At 58.5% G+C, this 20,510-nt stretch overlaps 1 pseudogene; it reads left to right on the top strand.

The window, feature by feature from the left end:
* The window catches only part of LOC135877886 (voltage-dependent L-type calcium channel subunit alpha-1S-like), a 74,483-nt pseudogene extending 55,015 nt beyond the window's left edge, over window positions 1–19,468 (top strand).
* Window positions 19,469–20,510: the final 1,042 nt, after the last annotated feature.

Here is a 20,510-nt window from a genome sequence, read left to right as displayed (position 1 = left end):
TTTGCAATTACCGCCAACAGAAAGTGCAAGAAATTCTCCTTGAGAGGAGGACTGGGCCATCAGTCGTTGGGAGACACCTTTCTCATTCCTTGGGCCTACTCCATACATCTCTGACACCGTTGATTCAGAGGGTGTTGAACAAGATCAAACGAGACAAAGCCAGAGTCAGTCTAGTTGCACCAGCTGAGCTGAGGCAGGTCTGGTACCCTTCCATGACTCACTTCACTTCCTGTCCAGCATTGCAGCTTCCAGCCATGTCCTATGTGCTGTCCCAGGACTCCAGTCGGACTCTCCATCCCAACCTGGCCATCTGCTGACTCCGAGCTTGGTTCCTCAGTGGTTTTTGGGGATAGAGGTTTCCTGTTCGACAGAGAACCAACAGGTCCTATTAGAAACATCAGAAAGATCTCTATTAGAAATACCTTCAGAAATGGACCTTGTTCCTTCTTCCCTCTCCCCTGTTTTTGGTTATCTATTGGATTTAAAGTATTCAGCTCTTTCTGTGAGTTCCGTCAGAGTTCATTCATCAGCTACGACAGCCTTACGTTCCCCTGTGCAGGGATTCATTCAGGCTTTGCTCATCCCATGACAGCAAAATTCATCAAGGAATTGGTTAACCTTTTCCCGCAGAGCCTGCTCCCGTATGGGATTTGAACTGTCTCATGAAATCTCCCTTTGAGCTGCTCACTAAGTGCTCTCTGGTGCACTTACCTACGAAAGTGGCATTCTTAGAGGCAGCATTGGGGAATTAGGAGCATTGGGGAATTAGCACTGGGGAATTAGGAGCATTGATGGCTGATTTCCCGCCCCCCTTCCCTGTTTTCTTCAAGGATAACGTTTTGTTAGGCCCACATCCCAAGTTCATACCTAAAATATCCTCTGATTTGCTCATTAACCAAGTTATCCACCTTCCTGTGTTTCCCCCAGAACCACGCCAGACTAGAGAGGAAGCTGCCCTCCACAGCTTGGATGTTAGAGGGGCGGTAGCTTCTATTTGGACAGAACCAAGCCATTTAGACAGTCTCCCAGACTGTTTATCTCAGTTGTGGACAGATCCAAAGGATCCACAGTCTCCCCCCAGAGACTTTCAAAGTGGGTTCCCAGTTACATTCGTGCTCGTTACCAGGCTGCTAATGGTCATCCCCCTTCGAGAAGAATAGCCCATTCTCCAGCCTGCCTCCATGGCACTCTTAAAAATGCAGCCATTGCTGAAATTTGCAGAGTGACAACCGAGGCCTCGGTGCACACTTTTCCCGAACGCTGCGCCCTGGTACACGCCTCTAGGTCAGAGGCAGCTCCACTGTTCCCTCCTCCTTCAGGGGCTACTGCAGTGGAGCACCCATTGGGACACTCCTTGTAGAAGAAGGAGCGGTTACTCACCTTGTGCAGTAGCTGGAGGTCTTCAAGATGTGTGTTGTTATGGGTGCTCCACTACCCACTCTCCTTCCCCTCTGCTTTGGAGTTCTGTCTCACGGGACTTCAGGGTCAAGAAGGAACTGAGGGCAGTTCACTTGCGCAGCCCTGTTTATCCCCGGTACAGGGTAGGAGGCTGCTGGGAGGGCATGCATGGGCCGAATGGGAACGGCTACCAAAAATATCCAGTCAGAGGCGCATGGGGCACATGCGCACCTGAAGTGGAGCACCTATAGGGACACACCTCTCGAAGACCTCCAGTTACTGCACAAGGTGAGTAACCTCTCCTTCTCTGGGGGGGATACAGCAGCCGTCGGAGCGCAGGAAGCGACACCACCCAGCAGGTAAAGACAGGAAGGTGAACCGCAATTCCATCTATTTCAAATGGCAGAGGGAAATTCGGGAGGTGGGATTGAGATGGAAGTAGGGTTGCCAACTGTCTAATCCCACAAACCCAAACACCCTTGCCCTGCCTCTTCCTGAGGCCCCGCCTCTTCTTTGAGGTGCCCCCCTCTCACTCCATCCCCCCTTCCTCCGTTGCTCGCTCTCTTCCACCCTCACTCACTTTCACTGGGCTGGGGCAGGGGGTTGGGGTGTGGGAGGTGGTGCAGGCTTTGGGCTGGGGCTGAGGGGTTCAGAGTGTGGAAGGGGGCTGTGGGCTGAGCCTGGGGCAGGAGGTTGGGGTGCAGAAGGGGGTGCGGGCTCTGGAAGGGAGTTTGCATTTGGGAGGGGGCCCAGGGCTGGGGCAGGAGGTTGGGATGCAGGCTCCAGCCGGGCGGCACTTACCTCGGGCCACTCCCGAAAGTACCCGGCATGTCCGGCTCCTAGACTGCTCCGCGTGCTGCCCCTGCCTGCAGGCACCTCCCCCGCAGCTCCCATTGGCTGCAATTCCCAGCCAATGGGAGCTGCAGAGTCGGCACTCAGGGTGGGGGGAAGCGTGTAGAGACCCTCCCTGGCTGCCTCTCTGCCTAGAAGCTAGAGGGTCTTACCAGCTGCCTTTGGGAGCGGCGCAGAGCCAGGGCAGGTAGGGAGCCTACCTTAGCCCCGCTGCGCTGCCAGACTTTTAGTAGCCTAAAATCTCCCGGATTGGCGTCAGTAGCCTCTGGGAGATCGAGCCCGATTCCAGGAGACTCCCGGCCAATCCGGGAGGGTTGGCAACCCTAGATGGAAGCTGGGAAGGCCGTCAGGGTCAGCACTTGTAAAAAGGTGCCCTTGCATTTTTAATGGCCATAAATGGCCAAGGCAACAGTTTCGTATCTCAAAAACCAATAGCCTCGTCCACATGGTGACCCCTAACAGCCCTCTCTTAGGGCACTGACTACTTCCCATGTTACCAAAGCTGTTTCCTGTAGCATCCACAGCCAGGCCAGACTGTTCCCTGTTTAGCATGTTAAAGCCCAAGCTCACAGCCCAAGATAGCCATCACAGCATGCTGAGTGAGCCCCCTCCCTAGGCTCACCCCTCCCATTTTTCTAGGCTTGTCCCAGTTTCAACAAGGCCAGGGCGTGTCATCCCATCCTGCCGCCTCCCACTCTTCAGGCACCATGCCAGGACAGAGCCACAAAGTCAGGATGACAAGAGACAGTGGTTTTTTTCCCGAATGAACCTAACGCAAGTGGTGGGAACACAGACGCAGCTGCGAGGGGAACCCCGAGTGCTCTAGAAAACACGGATGGGCCTTCACGCGGGTGACCGCTGACAGGATGGATTTCACCCACTGCATCTTGGCTTTCCCTTTAGCCATTGGCTGTGTGCGGTGTTCCCTCGGGGCGGAACGAATGGATCGGTGGTTTGTTTCCCCACAGGTAACTTTGAGCAGGCCAACGAGGAGCTGAGGGCCATTATCAAGAAGATCTGGAAGAGAACTAGCATGAAACTCCTGGACCAGGTCATTCCACCAATTGGAGGTGCGTCTTTGCCATGCTCCCTGGCTTATTTCTCCCTGGCACCCTCTGCCTGCCCCCTCCGCTGCCCCACACCACTCGGACGGGGGCTGGGTATAGCCACTGGGCAGTGTTAATGGCCTCACTTGGCTTTCTCCCCTCCAGAGGATGAGGTGACCGTGGGCAAGTTCTACGCGACCTTCCTCATCCAGGATCACTTTAGGAAGTTCATGAAGCGCCAGGAGGAGTATTATGGGTATCGGCCCAAAAAGAACGCCATTGCTATCCAGGTCAGTGCAAACAGGTCTGGGGATCCCAGCCGCTCCTCTTGCCTGGATAAAGCAGCCAGCTTGTCCCTCCTGCACAAGGGCAGGGCAGGGCTCAGGGGGCAGAATTGCCTAGTGGATAGAGACCCGGGCTCGGCCACCAGCGCCGCTGGGCAAGTCATTTCCCCTCTCTGTTCCTCAGTTCCCCCAGCTGTAAAATTGGGATAGGGACACTGACCTCTGTGGTAAAGCACATTGGGATCTCCTCGTGAAAAGTGCTTCACAAGAGCTAGGTGGTGGTGTTGTTATATGCTGGGCAAGGTGGGAAGCAGGCCTAAGTATTTGAAGGTGTCGGTACGACACCTGGCCGAGGAATTCTCGAGGATGGCTGGAGAGGAAGCACTGGGACGGAGCTGAACAAAGGGAAATGGAGACAGGGGAACAGTCTGTGGGTGGAAGCTCTGTCCCTTAGAACACTGGAAATGGGGCTGCACAAAGGGTACGTTGCATGGGCAAGCCCGTGGATGACCCCAAACAGGTCTCAGTGTGTAAGTGAGGGGACCTCATGTTAAGAGGAACAGTCCTGAAACGGAGGAGGCTAGCCCGGCCTAAGGGAGCGCTTGGAGGCTGCCTCCTCGGGGCCTGGCAGTTGGTCTCTGCTGCACACAGCTTGGACTGGGGCCTTGACTGAGGTCTGGGCTTTCAAGGGCTTCCCATGATGGAATCTCAGAGCTGGTGCCCTCACACCACCCTTCCTGCAGCCCTGCTCCTTCCACAAGAGCCCAGGCTCAGTCTCTACTGAGGCAGCGCGCTCTAGAGGAGTAAGCACAGTGGTGAGCAGCAGGACTCCTGGGTTCTTTTCCCGCTCTGCCACTGACTCGTGTAGCCATGGGCAAGTCACTTCCCTCCTGTCTGCCTTGGTTTCTCCACCCATGAAATGGGGACAAAGAGGCAGGGACAAGGGGAAGGTCTGAGGCTCGTGTCGCTCCCTGCCCCCCGTTCTGGCTGATGGAACGAACAGCCCCACGCAAGAGTTTCAAACTGGAGTCCAGTCTCCCTGCATCAGAGGTCCTGGGGGGCATGTCCCAAGCACAGAGGACTCCTCCCCTGGGGAGATGGGGGCATTTCTCTTGTCCAACCTGGAATGGAGCCATGTCTCGGGCTTCCCATGGCCTCCCTGCGGGGTGTAGGATCATCTGTCCCTGGGTATTAAATCCAATTCCAACATGTGCAAGGTGAGATGTGCCAGCCCCCATGGCCCTGCGAGAGGGGCAGAGATGCCGCTGCCCTAGAGAGTCACCCCCCACCCCACGGCTCAGCCCGTTTACCCTCCTCCAGCCCCATTGTGTGAAGTCCCCCTTTCCTCCACACCCAGTGCACAGAGCTAGCGCCGTGGGAGAGGCTGCTGAACCAGCAGGCACCAGAGCGCCCCCTTTGGGAAGTAGGCAGGGCAGCCTGGGCTCGGTGAAGGCAGTTGCGGGGCCAGGGCTGAGGGTTCGGGGAAGGAAGCTGGAGCTGCCAGGCCACCGGACTTTGCTGAGCCTCCTTCTCCCCTTGCCCGGTGAGGAAAAGCTCACCCTGCCACCAGCAGCCCCGTGAGCGACCTCCCCATCTCTGTCCATCCCACCAGGCTGGTCTGAGAAGCATCGAAGAGGAAGCCGCGCCCGAGATACACCGAGCGATCTCTGGGGACCTGACCGCCGAGGAGGAGCTGGAGAGGGCCATGATGGAGGCAGCGATTGAGGAAGGGATATACAGGGTGAGCACAGTGGGAGGTACCACCCTCTAACCCCACACATACCAGCCCCACTGTCTGTGTCCCATGCAGAGCCTAGCACACTGAGAGGTGACTGCTGCAGACAGGGTAGGGGCCAGCCAGCAGGTGCCAGGGGTGAGTGATGATGCCCGAGATCATAGTCATATTGTCATGGCCGCTTGGTGCCAAACGCTTGGGCAGGACCCAGCTCTGTGTGAGCACGTGAGTTGGCTGGGGGGCACAAAGCCACTAGCACGGGAGATGCCACAGTCCGTGGAGATGGGCCTGATCACAGAGGAGAGTGTCAGTCACAGGAAACCACGTCACCGACTGGCTAGGTGGGTCCTGGGTCACCGTCTCCTCTGTTCCCAGGCGTTAGGGTGGGCAAAGTTTTTGGCCCGAGGGCCACATCTGGGTATAGAATTGTATGGCAGGCCCTGAATGCTCACGAAATTGGGGTTGGGGTGCGGGACGAGGTGAGGGCTCTGGCTGGGGGTGCGGGCTCCGGGGTGGGGCCAGAAATGAGGAGTTCAGGATGTGGGAGGGGGCTCCGGGCTGGGTCGGGGGGGTAGGGTGCAGGGGGTGTTGAGAGCTCCGGCTGGGGGTGCGGGCTCTGGGGTGGGGCTGGGAATGAGGGGTTTGGGGTGTAGGAGGGTGCTCTGGGCTGGGACCGAGGGGTTCGGAGCGTGGAAGGGGTATCAGGGCTGGGGCAGTGGGTTGGGGCATGGAGGGGGGGCTTAGGAGTGCAGGCTCCAGGCGGCACTTACCTCAAGCAGCTCCCAGAAGCAGCGACATGTCCCCCCTCTGGCTCCTATGTGGAGGCACGACCAGCCCCACCTGCAGGCGCCGCCCCTGCAGCTCCCATTGGCCGTGGTTCCCGACCAATGGGAGCTGCAGGGGCAGTGCTTGGGGCAGAAGCAGTGTGCAGAGCGGAGTCCCCTGGCTGCCCCTACGCATAGGAGCGGGGACATGCTGCTGCTTCCAGGAGCCACGTGGAGCGGCCCCTGACCCTGCTCCCTGGCTGGAGCGGGGCAAGCCCCAGACCCCGCTCCCCAGCAGGAACTTGAGGGCCGGATTAAAGCGGCTGGTGGGCCAGATCCGGCCTGCAGGCCATAGTCTGCCCACCCCTGTGTTAGGTGGAGCTGTGGGCTGGTGACCTGAGCTCAGGGATCTCTGGGTTCTAATCCCAGCACTGGTGTTATCTCCCTGGCTGTCCCTTCCCCTCCCCTGTACAATGGGGATAATGGTACTGACCCCCTCCCCCCCCCCCCCCCCCCCGGACTGCAGAGCGGGATATTAACCAGTTAACGTGATGGAAGAGTGCTGGTTCCTGGGATGGACTGGCTAGTGTGTATTGGCACCTCTGCCAGGTGCACAACTATGTGCACAGACCGAACACTGCTGACAGAGATTCCCTCTGCAATCACTATGCTGGGAGCTTCCAATTGGCTGTGGTGTAATGATAACCATGGCAACCCAGGTTGCCAGCAGTCTGTGACAGTGTCCTGCCCAGTCTCACTCCTCAGGGAATCCCTCACATTCAGAGCTGCCTGTGAGTATGGGAGGGTTTATCTGGTAGGAGAGGCAGTGCTGCCTAGTGGATGGGCTGGGACTGGGCTGCAACTCAGGAGACCTGGGTTCTATTCCCAGCTCTGCCATGGACCTACTGGGTAACCTAAGGCAACTCACTTCCCTGCTCTGTGCCTCAGTTTCCCCCACTGTGAAGTGAGGAGCTGACCCCCCTATTTATAAAGTGCTTTGAGAACAGCTCTGTAAGAACTGGGACTGTTATTACTGCTGCCCTGCTGTGCATGATCTTAAATTCAGCCATCATGACTGGCCTTTGCTGGCTCACCATGGGTCCAAACCCATCCGGACCGTCGGGCAGCATGTGCCTCGGGCAGCATGTGCCACAGGCAGGGAAGCCTCGAGAAGCACCACTGTCAAGGCCCGCTCTGACCTCTCCCCTCTTGGTTCCAGAGGACGGGTGGCTTGTTCGGTCATGTTGACTCCTTCATGGAGCGGAACAGCCCCCTGCAGCCCCACGTGACCAGCCAGAGACCCCTGCAGTTCACCGAAGTGGGGAGTGAAGACTTGGACTCCCCTGTCTTCCTCGATGACTTCCCCCCGGACAGGAACACCAACACCAACAACAGCAACACAGCCACACGGTAATGCTCGGCGGTCGGAGACAGCCCCCCAGGGCGTGTGGCAGTGGGGGCCACAAGGCAATGTGCAGTCTGTATAAACGGCGCAGTCTCCATAAGAGAGGAACCCGACTGCACGGCTGCTGTGACTTGGGGAGCAGGGGGAAGCTCGGCGCTCGGGGACTATGAGCCCGGGTGCAGCCGTGGGTGCTTGTGCGTGCGTGCACATGTGAGTGTGCACCCGTGCATATGTTTACTCTTGTGTGGGTCGGGCCAGACACTGGCCACCTTACTCCCCTTTAACCATGGGAGGGTGCAGTTTCTGCCTTCAGGTCTCAGGCAAAACCAGATGCCTGCATTGCCCAGGTCTCATTTACAGAGCATGGCACATGCCTCCCCATGGCCAGGCAGCTTCACCCCTTCACCAGTGGTTCTCAACCTATTTATCATTGTGGCCCACAAAGTGTTACCTGGGCCACAGGCTAAGAACCACAGGGCCCCCCATCTAATCCCCCCACAAACCCCTATGCTCAGTGCCCTCCGCCCACAGACCCCTCCACAGAGTGGGGGCAGAAGCGGAGAATTGGATGTGGGGTGTGGGGCAGGGACCCCAACCTGGACACTGCTGTGCGGGGACCCCTAACCCCAACCCCCACTGTGTGGGGCTGGGGGGCAGCCAGGACCCTGACTCCAGACCCTACCAGGACCCCACTGTACAGGGCCCAGCAGCAGCCGTCTGCCTGGACCCTGCCACGAGGTAGCTAGTTGCCTGGTCCCAGGGCCCGCCTTGCGGCCTCTATCACACAGCTGAGCGGGCCGCAGCTGTGTACTAATTGGGCCGCATGCGGCCCGCCTAGGGTGACCAGACAGCAAGTGTGAAAAATCGGGACGGAGGGTGGGGGGTAATAGGAGCCTATATAAGAAAGAGACCCAAAAATCGGGACTGTCCCTATAAAATCGGGACATCTGGTCACCCTACGCGGGCCACGGGTTGAGAACCGCTGTTCTACACTGTGCTTCCCATAGGGCACACGCGGGGTTAAGGAGAATACAGCGCCTCTTAAAAAAAGTGGGAGCACAGTCAGGGCCGGCTCCAGGGTTTTGGCCGCCCCAAGCAGCCAAACAAAAACAAAAACAAAAAAAGCCGCGATCGCAATCGCGATTGCAATCTGCGGTGGCAATTCGGCGGGAGGTCCTTGGCTCCGAGCAGGAGTGAGGGACCGTCCACCGAATTGCCGCCGAATAGCTGGACGTGCCGCCCCTCTCCGAAGTGGCCGCCCCAAGCACCTGCTTGGTAAGCTGGTGCCTGGAGCTGGCCCTGAGCACAGTGCCTTTGAAAGCGACTATCCCAGTACAGCCGGCGCAGATCCTGTTTACACCAGCAGATGTCAGACTAATCCCAGCAACAGGCACGGTGCAGCTGCCAGGCTGTTTTACCCCAGAGGAAGATGTGGCCCCAGATTATTGGTGGGGCACTTTAGAGTCTCGAACAGAGCAGAGAGCGATTTAGAGCAGCAGCGAGCAGAGCTGCTCTGACACCGGGGGCGGCTCAGCCCCACTTCGAATCGGGCCGCGTGATTTCAGGCGCCCAGGCTAAAGCTCTGGTCACTGAGACTAGTTCTGTGCGCAGATGTACAGCTTTTGTGAAGCCCCGGACAGCTGTAGGTGTAATGAATGGCGCCTGCTGGCAGACTGCCCCTCCAAGGCTGCCCCTGTGACTGTTATCCATATGGACGCTGCAAGGACCTTGGGCTGGCCCCAGGGCTGGCATAAGCAGCGTGACTCCTTTGGCCTGAACCCAGTTGTGCCCATCTGCATGTGGCTTTCGGTTTCCCAAACACTTCTTCGCTCCCTCTGGCCCTGGCGGTGATGTTATGTAGTTAGACAGCTCCAGAGAGTGCAGAAAAGACACAGCCACCGCCCAGAGCGCTTGTAATTGAAGCATGACATGCCCCTGGCAGGGTCATCAGCAGGGGTTGGTTGAGGAGGCGAACCTCGGATCTGAACGCATCAGCTGCTACTGCTTTAAGGCCTGTAGCTCAGCAGCAGCAGACCCAGGAATATCTTCGCATGGTCCAGCCAGCAGGGGGCGATAGACTGCAGCGTTGTGCTAGCCCGGGGCCCGGACACCTGGACAAAACAACACAGGAGGGACAGAAACAGGAGGGCGGCGAAATGGGGGGACAAGGGTTACCCCACAAACATAACTAGGTTGCCCTCATGAGTCCTTCCGCTATCCATCCTGGTGGGTGCTCCACCGTAGGATGTGTGCGTCCTGGACTGGAGCCTGCGACGTCGTGCTGGTGGGCCTGCGCCGGCTCCGAGCGACGGGATACAGGGAGGCGAGAGCCCACCGCCATTCAGTTCCTTCTCAGCCGCCTGTGGCTCGAGACCGAGTTTTCGGCGGGTAGCTGTGTTCTGCTTCCCGCCTTTCTCTCACCTTGGGACTTTTCTCGCGTATTTTCGTTTCTCATTTGTTTTCCTGCCCTATATTTTATTTTCATTTGTATTTCATCTGGCACGTTTCTGTGCTCTGGGAGAGGGGGTTCCCCATCTACTCCTGCACCTTTCTTTGTGCCGATCAATCTGTCGTGCCTAACACCCCAAGGGCTAAGCCCTTCCAGACTTGCCACAGGTCTTTTCCCCACAGTGACGGACATTGGAGTTACCTACGGTGTTTGGGGAACTCCCCCATCCCCTCAAAGTGTGTGATCTGTCTGGGGTTTGGGGGCAGGCCCCAAAATGACAGGGAGACGAGACTAGCAGTCCTGTTAATGGGACATGCTCTAGCTCTGGAGAGGTCCGCTTCCCCCCAGGCATTAGCACTGGCTCCTTCAGGCATCAGCCCAGCCTCAGCTGGGACCACGGAGACAAAGCCTTTGAAGAGGAGAAAGCACTCCTTCCCATCCAGAGACAGGGAGAAAAGGGGTAGGTCACCTCATAAGACCCACTCTCAGGAGCCCTCGTGTCCATTAAGGGTTACCGTAGAGGCTCCGACTGAGTCCGGTATCGAGGTGTCGGTACCATGTACCTGATCCTCCGTGGCACCATGATCCGCATGGGGCTACCGCACATCCCTTGGCATCGGCTTCTGACCCCAGCTCTGAAGTGATACAGGACCCTGCATCCGCCTCAGTACTGCAGCAGTCTCCATCTCAAGGTCCACATTTTCACCTCTGGCTGTCAGCGGCTGTCAGTGCCCTCCAGCTCCTTCCAGGTTTCAGTTATCTGAAGATCTCATCATTTCAGATGAGCCTGACGCCATTGCTATGGGATCCGTCAGAGCCTCCTCACCGGTACAGCCCAGGCACCTGCAGGCCAAAACCCACCCAAGCCTCCAGCAGTCAGCATCCGCCACATTACCTGAGCCATCAAGTAGCCTCTCAGGTCTCGGTACAGGAATCCTTCCTGGTGCCATACCATCCGGCTGCCAAGGGTCCCTGTACCAAGGAGGACCCTAGAGAACCCGCCAGGTCTCACAGACCCAGAGACGATAACTGTCATTGGGGACACTCTCCCTGTTCCTCCCCCCCATCAATAGGAGTCCTGGGGGCCATTTTGGTGACCAGTTCCACAGGATGCCAAGAAGAGATTACAGGCACCCACTGGTCCCATGCCATCCATGGCAAGCAGCTGTCTCTCTCCCAGTACCATGCACGTCTTCGGTACCGGACAATACACAGCAGGAGTCAGAGCCTCCACCTGAGGAGGTCTCACCTCCTTCAGCTGAGTCCTCTTCATCTGTGGCCCAGGCGGTAACGCCATCCCAGCCCTCCTCTGCTGATGAGTTCGAAACATTCCAGGAACTCATGAAGAGGCTGGCAGACTCTCTCCAAATCCCGCTAGAGGAAGTCCAGGAGTCATAACATTCTTTGGTGAATATCAATCCCCAAGGAAAGATTGCTCCCCCCGTTAATGAGGCATTGCTATCCCCAGCACAATTCCTCCCACCTGAGAGAGATCTGATAAGAAGTACTACATCCCACCAAAGGGGAGGGAGCACTTCTTTTCCCACCCTCGCACTAATTCCTTAGCAGCCAATGAAAGGAGCCGTCAGACTCGATCTAGACCCTCTCCAATAGACAATGAATCCAGGAGACTGGACGTATGGGGCAGAAAGCAACTCACCAGCTGCTCTTCAATTCCGTAGTGGCAATTTCGGGCCTGGGTGGTGAAATGGGACTTTACCACATACTCAGAACGTACACACTTCATTGAACATCTGCCACAAGACCAAAGAGACCGGTTTCAGTCCAGTGTTGTGGAGGTCCCATCCTTCCTCCTCCTGGGGCCAATCAAGCTGGTTCCAACAGCATCCATCAGGAAAGGATTCTATTCCAACTACTTCCTAGTTCCCGCGAGAGACGGAGGCGGGAGGCCGATTCTTGACCTCAGAAACTTGAGCAACTAAGTTCTAGCACAACAGTTCAGCATGGTGACACTCGCTCCCATTGTTGGATCCAGGACACGGGCTCGTCGCCCACGACCTACAGGACGCCCATCACCACAAGTGTTTGCTTTGCCTTGTAATTGGACCACGATCAACATCAAGTTCTCCCCTCCGGACTCTCCACGGTGCCGAGGGTGTTTACGAAGTTCCTCTTGGCAGTAGTAGCTGGTCTCTGTCAATGGGGGATCTTGGTATTCCCATATTTGGACACCTGGTTGATCAGGGGTTGATCACTCCAAGAGGTCCAACCAGCCATGGCCAAGGCGTTAACTAGGACTTCGCATCAATCACAAAAAATTGATACTAACTCCAGTGTAAAGGATAAACTGCATAGGAGCCACTCGAGCCCACAACAGCAAGAGCCTATCTATTCTGGGAGACATCTTCCACCCTACCTGGCCTAATCTTGGTGCTACAGTTCAGCCCATAAACAATCATGAGGGCTCGTCTTCCACTCTTGGGACATACATCCTCCTGCACGTTCATGACTTCCTATGTGAGACTCCATCTCAGATGTCTCCAGGATGTGGTTTAGAACAGTAAATATCCCAGACAGACACCACCTGTCCAAAGGGGTCACGGTGCCTCAGAAGGTGTTGGATTCCCTTACATGACAGAAAGACCCACATAGGGTCGGTGTGGGAACCCCATTCTTGCATCGCACACCATCAAAGATCCTCATGACAGATACGTCCTCTCTGAACCCCAGGGCCTGGCTCCCGAATGGTTCTCTCGACCATGGAGTTAACTCATTTGGCTGCAGTTCAGTCAGTTCGTTTGGCAGATGGCCCAGTACCGGCAAGACTTATCTCCGGAATGGAAACACTTTCACTCTTGATGCTCTCTTTCTTCTTCCCAAGCCCTAGAAGTTTCCCTTTCCAAACTACTTGACCGCCAGCTGGAATTAAAGATACAGGGTCTCTCCGTGAGCTTTGTTAGAGTGCAGGTGGCTGCTCTCACAGTTTTCCAGTCACCCATCCAGGGCTTCTCGGTTTTTGCCCACCCTGTCACAGCCAGATTCCTCCAGGCTCTATACAATTGGTTTCCTCCTGTTTGGGACCCAGTGGGACCTCAACCTGCTTCTTAATGCTCCAAGGAAAGTCTCCTTTGAACCAACGACCACCTGCTCTCTCCTCCATATCGCCTTCAAAATTTCATTCCTGGGCGCCATTACTTCAGCAAGACGAATTGGAGAGCGGGGGGCACTCCTGGCTGACACACCATATCCCACCCTTTCATAGGGACAAGGTTCTACTGTGTCCCCAGCCCTATTTTCTTCCTAAGGTCTCCTTGGAAGATCACATTAACCAGGAGATTCGCCTGCCAGTGTTCTACCCACATCCTCAGGCCTCCAGAGAGGTCTCAAGCCTTCATTCGCTGGATGTTTGATGGGCCCTTGCCTTCTCTGTGGACAGGACTAGGTCCTTGAGGGCCTCTCCCAGGCTACTTGTGTTGCTAACAGAATGAATGAAGGGCCAACCTGTTCCTAGTCCATACAGGGGTTGTCTGTGTGTTGCAGGTTGTATTTTAACCTGTTATGACAGAATGGGGGTGCGTCCCCCCCGCCCCCCACGGTGACAGCACATTCCACTGGAACTCAGTCCACATCCAGTACGTTCCCATAGCAGAAATCTGCAGGACTGCGACTGGTCTTCTGCCAGCCCTGTGCCAAGCATGTGCCATGTCCCCTGCTTCCAGAGAGGACGCTGCCTTTGGTGATATCGTTCTCCGAACAGTCCTTGACTCACCTCTGTGGCATGCCCCTCCTCTCTGAGTTACTGCTCTGGAGTGCCCTGCAGTGGGGCGCCACAGGGACATACGCTCGACGAAGAAGGGACGGTGACTTACCTTACATAACTTGAGTTCTTCGAGATGCTTTGTTCCTATGGGTGCTCCACCTTCCCGGCCTCCTTCCCCTCCGCTGCAGATACGTCGCCCCGTTTCCCTCCTTCAGAGTACAAGGTGTGACTCTGTGCAGGCCTGCCAGCACGACTGCCGTCTCCGCATGCACATCCTGTGGTGGAGCACCCATCGGGCCAGAACATCTCAAAGAACCCAGGTTTCAGAGGGGTAGCCATGTTAGTCTGTGTTCACCCCTGTTGATATTCACCCCTTCTTGTCCTCTGTTGGGAATGGGCCACATTCACCCTAATTGAATTGGCCTCGTTAGCACTGACCCCCCACTTGGTAAGGCAACTCCCATCTTTTCATGTGCTGTATATTTATACCTGCCTACTTTTTTTCACTTCATGCATCTGATGAAGTGGGTTCTAGCCCACGAAAGCTTATGCCCAAATAAATTTGTTAGTCTCTAAGGTGCCAAAAGAACCCAGGGTAAGTCACCTCTCCTTCTTCACACTTAGTGATGCTGTCCTGTCTGTCCCCATTCACCTCATCTATCTATCTATCTATCCCGAGACAGACCCTTCCATCATGTATCCATCCATCTGTCCATCTTACACATCCATCCATCCATCCATCCAGTACCTAGAGTGTCTGTCTGTCCAGTCATTGGTTCTCTCTCTAATACAAGTGGTGTTTGTGCTGTTTTTATTAATATGATTGGGTGGGGGGTGATTATGGCGGGGAGGAGATGAGCCCAGAGGTGCTGAAGAAGAGGATGGAGGGTAGAGGAGGGAGGGGAGGAGCCCAGAGGTGCTGAAGAAGAGGAGGGAGGGTAGAGGAGGGAGGGGATGAGGCCAGAGGTGCTGAAGAAGAGGAGGGAGGGTAGAGGAAGGAGGGGAGGAGCCCAGAGGTGCTGAAGAAGAGGAGGGAGGGTAGAGGAGGGAGGGGAGGAGCCCAGAGGTGCTAAAGAAGGGGATGGAGGGTAAAGGAGGGAGGGGATGAGACCAGAGGTGCTGAAGAAGGGGATGGAGGGTAGAGGAGGGAGGGGAGGAGACCAGAGGTGCTGAAGAAGGGGATGGAGGGTAGAGGAGGGAGGGGATGAGACCAGGGGTGCTGAAGAAGGGGATGGAGGGTAGAGGAGGGAGGGGATGAGACCAGAGGTGCTGAAGAAGAGGATGGAGGGTAGAGGAGGGAGGGGATGAGGCCAGAGGTGCTGAAGAAGAGGATGGAGGGTAGAGGAGGGAGGGGAGGAGCCCAGAGGTGCTGAAGAAGGGGATGGAGGGTAGAGGAGGGAGGGGATGTGGCCAGAGGTGCTGAAGAAGAGGATGGGGAGTAGAAGAGGGAGGGGAGGACACCAGAGGTGCTGAAGAAGAGCATGGAGGGTAGAGGAGGGAGGGGAGGAGGCCAGAGGTGCTGAAGAAGGGGAGGGGGGGTAGAGGAGGGAGGGGATGAGGCCAGAGGTGCTGAAGAAGAGGATGGAGGGTAGAGGAGGGAGGGGATGAGGCCAGAGGTGCTGAAGAAGAGGATGGGGGGGTAGAGGAGGGAGGGGAGGAGACCAGAGGTGCTGAAGAAGAGGATGGAGGGTAGAGGAGGGAGGGGAGGAGACCAGAGGTGCTGAAGAAGAGGATGGAGGGTAGAGGAGGGAGGGGAGGAGACCAGAGGTGCTGAAGAAGAGGAGGGAGGGTAGAGGAGGGAGGGGAGGAGACCAGAGGTGCCGAAGAAGAGGAGGGAGGGTAGAGGAGGGAGGGGAGGAGGCCAGAGGTGCTGAAGAAGAGGAGGGAGGGTAGAGGAGGGAGGGGAGGAGCCCAGAGGTGCTGAAGAAGAGGATGCGGGGTAGAGGAGGGAGGGGAGGAGACCAGAGGTGCTGAAGAAGAGGATGGAGGGTAGAGGAGGGAGGGGAGGAGACCAGAGGTGCTGAAGAAGAGGATGGAGGGTAGAGGAGGGAGGGGAGGAGACCAGAGGTGCTGAAGAAGAGCATGGAGGGTAGAGGAGGGAGGGGAGGAGGCCAGAGGTGCTGAAGAAGAGGAGGGAGGGTAGAGGAGGGAGGGGAGGAGACCAGAGGTGCCGAAGAAGAGGAGGGAGGGTAGAGGAGGGAGGGGAGGAGGCCAGAGGTGCTGAAGAAGAGGAGGGAGGGTAGAGGAGGGAGGGGAGGAGCCCAGAGGTGCTGAAGAAGAGGATGCGGGGTAGAGGAGGGAGCTGTGGTGGACAGAGGGCAGGAGGAAGTTAGGGTCTCGCATGGTGACTGACGCTTGTGAATGGAAGCCCTTGGAGGGGTGGCTGGGTGGTGGTCCCTGCGCCAGCCTGACGCTCTTTCCTGTCCCTGACAGGATGCAGTACGAGGACGAGCTGCGGAGGGAGAGGATGCTGCCGGCATCCTGCCAGCCACAGCCACAGCCACACTCTGCCCTGGGTCAGTACCTGCAGCATCGTCACACCGGGCACTTCCTGGCCTTACTGGGAGGGGTGTCCTGGGGGGGCAGGGTCATGGCCTGGGGAAACTCCCAGCTTGCCAGATGGGCATAGGGTGGGACCCCATGTTTCACCAAGTTGCCTGGAGGATGGACCCTCTTTTGTCAGAGGGTTGGGAGGGAGGCCCCCCTTTTATTGGGGGGACCCCATAAGGCGTGGAAGGGAGGGGCCCCATTTTATGTGGGGGTGGGACTCCATTTTTCACCAAGGCAGCTGGTGAGCCCCCTTTTATCGGGGAGCAGGGGCTGTCTCTTCATGGCCTAAGGATGAACTAAGCAATAGAAAGAGAAGCCAACACTGGAATTCCCTGCAGCAGCGAATGCAGATAACCTCCTTCCCTAGGGATGCCAGTTCGGGGGGGGGGGGTCCTTTTCCCAGGGCGCCATGGCCCTCAAGGGGAGGTGAAGCAGGAGGCTGAATTTCCTGGGGTGCTGCAGGCTGAGTTCCCCCTCAGCCGGCAGAGACAGGAGGTCGTGGTTCCCAGGAGGGGTCATCCAGGTCTCATCCAGGTCTCCGTTTTCCCATCCCCATGTGCAGGCCTCGCCGGGGGCAGGGGCGGGCTGGGTGTAAGGCCGAGGGAAGGCCCGTGCTCAGCTCTTTCCCTGTGAGCAAGGGGCGCATCCGGTTCCCTCTGCCTCTCTCGGGGGTTTGCCGGGGAGGGGGCTGGCCCAGGGCTGGCTGGGGCATGTGCACAGGACCTCCAAGTGCACCAGCTCTGCTTCCCCAGCCCCCGCACTAGTCAGCCCCTTCCCAGCTGGCACCCCCTATGCCTCAGGGCCACAGCAGTGCCCTTCCCGTGGGCTCCCCACGTGATGCCCCCGTTCCCTTCCCCTCAGGCCACAACCGCTCCTTCCGCCTGGAGAAGCGGCAGCGGTGGCTGGACAGGAGGCGTGCAGCCAGTGTCGGCGGATGCCCGGGATTGGAGCTGCAGGTAAATGGTGCTGGGATATCATTTGGCTCATCTGCGGCAGGGGGAGGCTAGTCCCCCTCCCACTTTGGGCTGGCCAAGACAACTGTGCACTAGAGGCGCCGGGTCCCCTGGGGCCAGCTAGCAGGAGATCCCAGCTTGGCATCTGCCTCGTGCGCTGCGTCCGCCCCAGCCTGGTTGGCCCCTGGGAAGCAGAACGGAGCCTGCACTCCTGGCCTATCCGCAGCAGAGACGCGGCCATGGGGCTGGAGGAAGCTGGGGGTGTCCCGGTGTCCAGCCACAAGCCCCCCGAATGGCTCAGGCGCAAAGACCCTCGTCTCCGGCACCCCTGCCCTCTTCCCAATGGCAACTGGAACTGGAACGGCCCACAGGGCTGGAGCCTCTGCCGGGGCCACCGGTGGCCAGGAGTGGGGATGGGCGTACCAGGGAATGGAGCACTGGGGGGCGGGGGTCGTGCCTTGTTATATCCAGGTAATCACGGCTCCGCTATGTAAGGAGATGAGGCTCTGTAGCCTTGCCCCTTCTCTGCCCATTCCCCTGTCCTCTTCCGCCCTGCGCTCCAGAGGAAAGAAGGCCCCTGGGGCTATGGACGGGGCTGTTGCTAGCCTGGGGGAGTTGGCCATTGACTCTACAGGAGCCAAGTTCAAGTGACTGGGCAGTATCCTGGAGCTCAGAGCTTGGTCCCTGCTCTAGTGCCCAGCCAGGCAGGACTGGCCCTCGGGTTCTGTACCATCGCCAATGATCGCCACCTCTCCTTAAACTAACCGGGGCACCCGGCTGTTCCCGGAGCCCGGCGTGGAGCAGGGCAGGCGCAGGTAGCGCTGTCCAAGTGCCGAGTCATTTCCCCGGAAGAGGCTGCGCTCTTCCTCCAAAGGGGTGCCACCGGGCGGCTAGCGGACGCCACGGCGGGCGAGAGGGATCTGAGCTGCTCTGCAAGCCTGGGGGGTGGCCCCTGGGCGATTCCACGGACCAGCCCCCACCTCGCCCACCTGTCGAGGCTGTTGCAGCACGTTCAGTATTGCTCACCCCCCAGGATGTGACTCTTGGCTCCTTCTCTGCCCAGCTGCCCAGAGAGGAGGCTGCTGCCCAGGAGCGGGGAGCGGACCTGACCTCCGAGTGCCAGCTGGATGGCGGCAGTGACATGAACGGGGAGGGAGACGCTGCTGCCTCCACCCCAGCCACCACCTTACTCATCCAGGAGGTAGCAGTGGGGCAGCACCCAGCAGGGGGACTGGCTGGGGTGGGACTGGAGAGACTGTTCCTGGGGGAGCGGTGAAAGGAGGAGAGAGGCCACAGCTCCTGGAGTGGGATGGGGTGAGGCCAGGGGGCGGGGGCAGAGGCAGGATGGGATGTGGGGAGTTGCCAGCCCTGAGCCTACGGATGGGATGGGAGCAGAGTTCATCCCCAGTTAGAGGGGTCGAAGGTCATCTATGGGGTGGTAAAGTAGGGGCAATGGGGGGACTTGGAGGGATCGGAATGGGGTGAAAGCAGAGATCAGCAATGGTGCTGGCACAGCGGTAAGACAGGCAGAAAGCCAGCTGTGGGATAGACACAGGAAGGGGGCTGTGGGTTGGGAGTGAGGAGCACCAGCGGAGCTGTGTGTGTGAGGAGCCCAAGGCTGGGATAGCAGAGGCTGTGGGTCGGGATTGAGGGGCACCGGTGGAGCTGGAGGGAGCCCAGGGCTGGGATAGCAGGGGCTGTGGGTCGGAATTGCGGGGCACTGGTGGAGCCGGGGGGGGTGGGGGGGGAGTCCAGGGTCCCAGGGCTGGGATAGCAGGGGGTTACAGGTCGGGATTGCGAGGCACCGGTGGAGCTGGGGGGAGCCCAGGGCTGGGATAGCAGGGGCTGTGGGTCGGGATTGAGGGGCTCCGGTGGAGCTGGGGCGAGCCCAGGGCTGGGATAGCAGGGGCTGTGGGTCGGGATTGAGGCGCACCGGCGGAGCTGCATATGGGGAATTTGCCGAGCATCTGCTCACACTTTGCTCTAGGCCCGGTTTGCTCCCGAGTGTGAACATTCCCAGCTCCACGGGTTTGTGCTAAGCTGGGAAGCGCAGGCATCAGCTGCACAGAGCCCAGAGGTCGTTTCTTCACAGCCCGAGCAGCCAGGCTATGCTGATCCCTTTCTTCTGCTGCAGGCTCTGCTCTCCAGGGGCCTGGGCGCTCTGGCCCGCGACCCATCCTTTGTGACGGCCATGAGAGCCGAGGTGGCTGCCACCTGCCAGCTGGAGATGGTGCTGATGGAAGAGGTCGTGGCCGAGCTGCTGAGGGGAAGGGAAAGCCCGGAGGGAGCAGAGGCCGGTTCCACCCACTGACACGCGTTGGCCACGTCCCTGCATAGCTCCCCTGGGCCCGGCACGCCTGGCTCCCAGAGGCCATCTCCAGCCCTGCCTGTGAGACGCTGCCGAGGATCCCCCTCGCCAACGGTGCCAGCCGGGAGGTGCTGCCCGTTTGTGGGCTTTGAGAGGGTTACCATGGAAACACAGCGCCATCTCCTCCCACGCACAGCCTTGACTGGTTGCTCTCTGCCCCGGGCCAGGCAGATGGGAGCCAGAGGAGGACTCGCCGGGCTGTTTGGGGAGGAGCGGTGAGGGCCTGAACTCCGGGGGCATTTCCTACAGGGGTGTCTGGTGCTGTGTGGGCAAGGTGCGCCCCCTGCCCTCTCAAGAGCTGTAACGTGTGCGCCGGACGGGTCATTAAATCCCTGGCACTGCGATCGCGCTGCTCCGCTCTGTCCTTCAGTGCTCTGGTCTTCGATCAGAGGGGGGCCAGCGGAGACCCTTGGGGGCCTGCTTTCCAGCAGTGCTGAGCACCCGCAGCTCCAGCCAACGCCAGCGGGAGGCGTGGGTGCCCGTCCCTCTGAACACCAGCCCCCCAGGTGTCTCCAGTCAGGCCTGCCGAATGAGCGGCCACTTTCCAACTGTGGGGCTGAACATACATAGCCAGAGCCGGCCCTTGCCATCTAGACAAGGCACCTGCTACAGATGGGGGACGAGGCCCAGCGAGGGGAAGGGGGAGATTCTCACTATTTATCTCGCTCCCTGTGACGTGCCGGGAGGCCTCGCCTCTCATTGTCACGTGAGCCTTTGCAAACCAACGCCGGCGTGACTGGCCGAAGGTCACAGGGGGAGTCTGTGGCCAACGTGGGAACTGACCCCACATCTGAGTCCCGGCCAGAGCCTTAACCACGAGCCCACCCTTCCTCTGACACGGCCTCCCTTCCTCTGTCCCAGGAGCCTCGGCCTGAGCCTGCCCTTGGCTTGGACCCTGAGCTGGGAGGGGCAGCTTGCCCTGTGGTGATTTATTATTGCTATTACCCTAGTGCCTAGGAGCCCCCGGCGTGATGCTCGGGGCTGT

Source organism: Emys orbicularis, chromosome 4 (assembly GCF_028017835.1).
Source record: "Emys orbicularis isolate rEmyOrb1 chromosome 4, rEmyOrb1.hap1, whole genome shotgun sequence".
NCBI classification, from domain to species: domain Eukaryota; kingdom Metazoa; phylum Chordata; order Testudines; family Emydidae; genus Emys; species Emys orbicularis.
This window is presented reverse-complemented; position numbering and strand designations above follow the sequence as displayed.